Source organism: Equus quagga, chromosome 1 (genome assembly GCF_021613505.1).
Source record: "Equus quagga isolate Etosha38 chromosome 1, UCLA_HA_Equagga_1.0, whole genome shotgun sequence".
NCBI classification, from domain to species: Eukaryota; Metazoa; Chordata; class Mammalia; order Perissodactyla; family Equidae; genus Equus; species Equus quagga.
The window spans coordinates 76787059-76794725 of NC_060267.1; positions in this window are offsets into that span (position 1 = coordinate 76787059).

Here is a 7667-nt window from a genome sequence, read left to right on the forward strand (position 1 = left end):
TGGCCGACTTCTTTTCTTTTTGAGATTGATTTTCATTCTCTTCATTTGCCATCGTAACGAAAATAGATTTTTAAATGCCTCAAATATACAGATATCACTGATGCACACACATTCCAGAAGAGCTGAGGTACGCGCTGCTACAGGGTGGGGGCAGGACACGGCCTGGCAGGAGCTGCCCACTGGCCAGAGTCCCAGGGACCCCGGAGTAGAGCGGGGTCTCAGAGGAGGTGTGGGAGGGACCGTGGCGGCCGGCTTCCTGGGCCCTCCGTGGGCGTGTCTGTCCCTGGAGCCCCTGGGAAAGGCCTTGCCACCCAAGGGGAGGCTGGGCGCACGTCACCCTCAGCTGTGCCATCCTACAATGGCCCAGTGGTCTCAAGGTGCCCCATGGGCCACCAGTCACCAGGGGAGGGTTCCCAGCCACGTCCGTCCCAGAGACGGCTGCTCCGGAGAGGCTGGTGACAGTTGGTGGCAGGTGTGCCCCAGAGCCCCTGGCCTCTCCCTTCTTCTCCGGCCTCCTACAGAGGATGCAAGACAGGACCCCTCCTCAGTTTACAACATCTGTCCATCGTCTATAAGTCCATATTATTGGCTGGAGGAGGACAAGTGCAGGACGAGGAGGCCCCACGGTGGCGCCTGGACGGAGGGTGGCCTCAGTCCCAGCAGATGCTCCAGGGCTGGTCCCCTGGGCAGCCACTTCTCTTCATGACCAGCCTGTTGCCCCTTCTGGTCTGAGAACACTGAGGCTGAGCAGGCAGGGCCTGTGCTGGGGGGCCTCCTCCTGAGGGTCCCCGGGACCTTCAGAAGGGGCTTCAGCTGACTCCTCGCCCAGAGACAGTGGCGGCCTGCACCCTGCCCCGTGGGTCCCTGGCCCCGAGTGGGGTCAGAGGGGACAGGAGCCCCGCAGGCTGGAGGCCTGGCGCAGCTCAGCCTCCAGGGCGCGGCTCAGCTGCCGGCTGCGGGAGAGCACGTGCATGGCCGCCCCGACGGCGCGGCTCAGGGCCTGGTGCAGGGCCTCCAGGTCCTCCAGGTCCAGCTGGACAGAGTGCCGGGGGCCCCGGGCCGGCCAGGCGGAGGAAGAGGAGTGCCACTCGGAGGCTGGTCGGGCTGAGGTAGGTCCTGGGGACGCGAAGAACCTGAAGAGAGATGGCAGAGAGAGCGTCAGCCACAGAGAGGGCAGGGGCGCCAAGGAGCCGGGGTTTGGAGCCAACCGTCCTAAGGCCCTACTGGACCTCTGATCCTGATGCTCTGGGCCTCAGTTTCTCCACCTCTAAATAGGAAGAGTAAAGGCCTACTTGGAGGGATGTGCTAGAAAGATGAGGGAAGAAAACGGGCGTGTCTGACCCTGAACAGGGGCTCAGGAAGGAGTAGTTCAATCTGCCCATTCATTCAATATTTCCTCACCACAGAGCACGTGCCAGCCCATGTGCTCGGCCCTGGGGTTCAATGTGGAAGGAACAACACGGACCCCGAGGCCTCCTTGGACCTTCTAATCCCAGAGCCAGATCTCAGGGAGACCAGGATCATCCCAGGCTCTGCAGCAAACCCCCTTCCTGGCAGAGGTCACATATGGGAGTCCCGCGTCCCAGTGGGGGCACTGGAACAACGTGGTAAGAACAGTTAGGGGCCTGCAGGAGGCGGCGGGTCTGGTCCACTCACCCAGGCCAGCAGGTAGAGAGGTCCCTGCCCAGCCTGGCCCTGCAGGACTTGGGGTGATGTGTTAAAGTGCTGAGGACCACGGGCCGACCTCATGAGATGCAGCACCCATTTTCTAGGGAGTGACTCCTGCATTCACTGGAGGCCACCCAGTGTAGGGTTCCTAGAAAGTGGTGCTGGGCAAGAAGAGGGTGTGGCCCTGTGTCTGGAATAAAGTGTGGCAGGGAGACAGAGGGAAAAGAAGCAGCTTGCCCAAATAAAGCAGGAAGGAGGAGGGAGGACCCGGCTGGAGTCTTTCCCTGGCGTCTTGCCCGGCAGATGTGAACTCTGCTCTCATTGCTGACCCCCCACTCTCTAAGCTCCATTATGGACAGAGTGAGAAAGGGGCTTTGCTGGGATCTGAACATCGTCTCTCCTAAGAAGACACACAGATGGCCAGCAAGCACATGAACCGATGCTCCCCTCCAGCAGTAGGACCCTGGCGCAGCCTCTCCTCCTGCAAGGGCTCCGGTTCCCCACCGGAAACAGCCATATGGAGCTGCGTCCCCGGGCCGGTCCCACAGGATCATCCAGCTAACAGCTCTGTCCGTGGCCTGGCCACGGAAACGCTCTGTAAGTGCAGCCACTGAGGCCCAGGGCCGGAGGGCTGGGCGGGCAGGGCTGGGTCCACACCCGGAGCCACTGAGCTCCCAGGAGATGCTGATCCGAATCAGCTGAACCCAATGAACAGGCTTCTGAATCCCCCTCCCTCCTTCAGGGACTATGCGGGGTGACTGCTGGGCTCCCACACTCCTCGACCTTCTGAGAATTCGAGGACCAGCTCGGCCTGAAAGTTACCCAAAACTCTCCACGGGCAGAGCTAAAAAAAAACCAAGAACGAAAACACAAACAGCCAAACAGAAAACCAACAAAAAGCCATCCAGGCCTGAAAGCCTCCGACGCAGGCGCTGTGCGGCGGCCGACCAGCAGGGGGCAGCGCAGGCCCGGTCGGCTTCCTGAAGCGCAGGGCCGCGGCCACTGAGCATGCGCAGTCTGCTGATTGACAGCTGGAGACTCTCCTGGGCGCAATCAGGGCCAATTTCAGCAGCCTCAGACGCGCTGTGGGTACCGGCCGCCCTCCGTGTACGATGCGTCCTCCAGACACTAGTTCACTTGATCCTCACTACAGCCCATTTCACAGAGGGGAAACTGAGGCCCAGAGGAGCAGTGTGACCCGTCCAAGGTGACAAGGCTCCTACTGGCGGTCTGTCAGGCACTAAGGACCAGGGCCTTTCCCCTCCCCGTGTCCGTCCAGGCCTGGGGACAGAAGACTGACTAGTTGTGTCCACAGACCTGAGACTCGAAGGACATGGAACGAAGGGCCTCAAGTGGACAGACCCCTGGCTCCCACAGGCGCTCAGAGCTGCATCCTGGTCCCCAAATTCCAGCGAGACCGTCCTGCCCGATGAGCGGGTCACAGCGGGTATCTCCACCAGCTCCGCGCAGACCTGCGCATGCGCCTTGGCCTCACACAGAGGATGGAACCGGGGTTCCCTAAAGACCCGTCCCCAGTGGGCTGCAGGGCAGGGACCACCTTGGGGGCGGGAGTCCTCGTGGGGACTGAGCTTGTATGGGGCCATAGCCTCTGTTCCCACCCAGCAACCTCCGTCACAGGGACGCTGGCCCCTCGCTGTCCTCAGACACAGGCCTCTGAGGACAGGCCATTGAAGAGGATGCCCCACGGATGCATTGATGCTGGACGCTCCTTGTGTGTCCACTTTTCTGGCTCCATCTGGTGACACCTCTCTGTCCACGTTCCTGCACGTTCGGTGAGCAGAGCCGAATCTGAGGTTCACACACTCACACGCAGGGCCTCTGAGAAGCTGTTCGGAAACCCCAGCGACAATTTCTCAAGAGAGACGAGGGTGCAGAGTAAGGAGGGCGTTGGCTCACGTTCCACTTGACGCTTGGAGTTCGGCCGCCTCGGCCCCTGGGCTGCCCTCCCTCCGCTCTCTGTCTGCGGAAACCCTAACTCCCCGTCCAGGCCCGGGTCCTTCCTGCCCTGACTCAGCCCCTCGCTCCTGGGTCCCCCAAAACTGTTTCATCTTGTTCAAGCTCATGTCTCCACTTCCAAAAGAAGATGCTCATCCCTCTGTCTCCCCACCAGATAGTGAGCCAGGGCTTCCTGATCTCACACCGCGGGACCCTCGAGCTCAGAGATGCTCAGGGAATGCCACTGAAGGGACCCCAGGCTCCAGAGGAGCAGAGTGCAGGCCGTGCACGGGGAGAGGATGCGGAGACGCCACGGGACTTCCCTCCACCACCGGAACGGGACCAGGCTGGGATATGCTGGGGTTCCCTCTGCAAGGCTGCTGTCATCCCGGTGGAGCCCCCAAAGCAGCCCAGCCTGAGATGGGACCTCATGAGCTGCCAGCATCTGGCAGGAAATCCTGTCTGCATTTCTCTCCATCCCTCCCTGAAGCTCCAGAGTCTCCTTCTGAGGGCGTGGTGGGCATGGCGGCAGAGGATCCCCCTAAACCCCCCCATAAACGCCCTCCTCAGAGAGTGTCAGGGTGTGGGCCCGGCCTGGCTGTCCTCAGGCTGCGACAGGCTCTCCATCCACTCCTGGGCCAGCTGCTGGGCGAGGAGCCCCTCAGGGTGACTTCTTGCCTGGTGGCCCCTGGACTGAGGGGTGAATGTGTGTTGGCGCCACCTCCAGCTCTCGGATGAGTGCACAGAAGGAGCGGGGACCCCTTTCTGGCTCTGCCCCAGCACAGTGTCCAGGGTGGTGCTTCCCTGGGACCTCCCCAGGGGTGCACGTGTTGGGGTTTCCCAGGTGAACTGTCGGGGCGCTGGCTCTGGGGAGCCCCGTCCCCAGGTGACCCCTGGGAGGCAGGGCCGAGACTGCATGCTGCGTGCAGACCCGGAGGGCGGCTCTGGTCCCTGTCTCAGGCCCAAGGCTGCTGAATGGGGCGGGCACTCGGAATCCCACTCGGGGGTCCCCTGCCGTCTCTGGGTTGTTTGTGTCAGAGTCTCAGTCTCTCTGACTTAATTCCTCAGTGCTTGAGTGCCAGCTGGCCCTTCAAATGCTTCTTCCCCGCAAACTCACTCCCCTCCTGAGTTCCCATCTCTGGATCGGTGCCAACTGTTTGGTCAGCCAGAAATCTGAGTCATTCTAGACCCTTCTCCTTCCCTGAGCACCCCCGAGAGTTAGCCAGCTCCCAAGTCCTGTGGGTCCAACGTCTAACATCTCTTCTGAGATGCACCCTCTCCCCACTGGTCCCGCATCCCTCCCGGGGTGAGGCAGCCTTCTCAGCAGTCTCTCGGCCTCTTTCCTCACCCTCCTGGTGGCCTGAGAGCTGGCTCTACAACGTACCCCGACCACACCCCTGCCTGCTGGGCACCCATCACTGTCCTCGGATGGGGCTGCAGGCGTCCACGAACATTCCGTGAGCACCTTCTCTGAGCCCAGCCACCCTCGGGAGGCCTCCTCGACCACATGGTGCAAGAAATGGACTCACCGTGTTGTTGGGAAACAAGCGTGGATATTGCAAGAGTTTATTGGCTTATGCTGAATGGGAGAAACTGGGAAGTTAGTCACTTGTCCTTTCTCTGAGCCCTAAGTCTCCTCCGATGCTCCCTGAGCTCTGAAGCAGGTCCGTCTCCTGTGTCAGTAGCAGCATCCTCCACAAAGGCTCAGCACAGCCGGGGACAGCAGCCCGATGGTTCAGGGACCGAGTGCCAAATGCGAGGAACTGTTCCCCAGGGTGTGAACAGTGTTGGTTGTGATAGAGGATGTTGAGGGCTGTGGGTCACTCTGTGTTGGTAGCAGACCCAGAACCCAAGCGACACAGGTGCTCACGTGTTCTTCAGTAAACTCTGCGTGTGTGTGTGTGTGTGTGTCTGTGTCTGTGTCTGTGTGTCTGTGTGTGATATGTGGGACCCTCTAAATTCTGGGCTCTGGGCAGGAGCCCGAATGGCCTAGGTCTCATACAGGTGCTGTCCCACCCATCACGCAGCCTCTCCTTGAAATAAAGTGTCTCGTGTGTGTCCCCCTCCCGTCATCTCACACCTGGACCACTCCCGTAGCCTCCCGCTGCTCTCCGAGACCCTCTCCTGTCCTCTGTCCTCCCACCCTCCCCACTGCACACACAGTGATCCATCTACAGAACAAGCTGACTGTTCACCCCACACAGTCTTTCAATTTCTCCTGAATTCCCCAGAGTGCACTGCGAACTCCTCAGCCTGGCTCCATGCCCCGCAGGCTCGGATCCCAGCAACCTCTCAGCATCTGTCCTGGTCCCTCCGACACCATCGCAGGCTCCAGCCACAGAGCCGTGCCAGGTCCTTCCTCCCCACATTCTCTCATCTGCATTCTGCCCTCCTGAAGAACTGCAACCATTTCTTCAAGACTCAGATTAGAGCAACGCAAATTCAAAACACGACCTGAGCTGGCCAAAAAGAAAGTGAAAAAGGGAAGTTCCATCTCTGGCCATCATGTGGAGAAAGAGACTCATTTATTCCTTGCGTAATTAACACAGCATTAAAAATCATCAGTGTTTTTTCATCCTTTATTCGTCCTTTTTTGTTTTCTCTGTTTTGGGGGAGAGCTTTTTTTTTTTAAAGATCTTTTTTCATTTTTTCCTTTTTCTCCCCAAAGCCCCCCGCTACATAGTTGTATATTCTTCGTTGTGGGTCCTTCTAGTTGTGGTATGTGGGACGCTGCCGCACCATGGTTTGATGAGCAGTGCCATGTCCGCACACAGGATTCAAAGAAACGAAACACTGGGCCGCCTGCAGTGGAGCGCGCGAACTTAACCTCTCGGCCATGGGGTCAGCCCCTCGGGGAGAGATTTTTGAATCGTCTTAGCTGAGGTGTAACTGGCATACAGTGAAATGCACAGGTTGTCGGTCCCGGTTCCATGGGTTCTCACAGGTGCACAGCACGTGTGTCCTCACCAGCACATGCAGAACATCGCCGTCCACTGCACACACTTCTCCAGGGCCTTTTGACAATCGCGCTGTCTCCTCGCCCTGGGCAGCCACCGACCTGATTTCCGTCATTATAGATTAGCATTGGCGCGTCTAGAACTTGAGATGAACGGAATCTGACGGTAGGAGCTCTGCTGAGTCTGGCTTCCTTTGCTCAGTGCCACGTTTCTGAGATTCATTCACGTTGTCTGGATCTGCTTTCACTCCTTTTCATTGCTGAGTGACATCCCATGGTATGAAAACGCCCCAGTTGGTTTTTCTATTTTCATATCCATGGACATTCGAATTGTTTCCAGTTTCTGGCTATTTTGAATAACGCTACAGTCTTCCACACGACACACACTTCTCTCTCTCGTGATGGTGCAGCGAGTAGAGACAGGAATTCGATCTCTCACATTTCACATGAGAGGAAAACATCACAATAAAAAACGGTACAGACATGTGTCTCAATAAAGCTGGAAAACCTCAAACAAAATACTATGGAAATAAAGAGAGGACACGGCCCGGTAAGTCATGTCGACAGAAATCATCCATGATCAAGCTATAAATCAAAACTGGGGTGAATTTATTATGAGCCAGATCTGAGGACCAGCCCGGGGCCTTCCTTCCCCAAGGAGGGAGGGGCACCAAAGACGTGGGGTGTGCAGAGTGAGTTATGGACTGTCTTGGAACCAAGATGTATGCCTCACATAGGAGAGGAATGTCCTTTTACAAATGTCGTGAGACCTTAGGTGGCACAGCAGGTCAGTGGTGACAAGGTGAGTGGTCACAAGGTGATCACAGCAGGTCGGGAACTAATCCTTCGTTTAGGGAGAGACACTTAACCTTAAAGAAATCCCATTGTGGGGCTGTTCCATCCGTATCTAAGGGCATCAGCTTGTCTTTGGGACATCATAAATACATGAAGCAGACGTACAAAGCACACTCAACAGGCCACGTCAGGCCCTTTTGGAAAGAGAAGATCAGGCCGAACTAGTTTTAAAGCAAATGGCTTCATCATAAGTTCCGATCTATACTGTTGCTTTTCATTTATTGATCAGTTA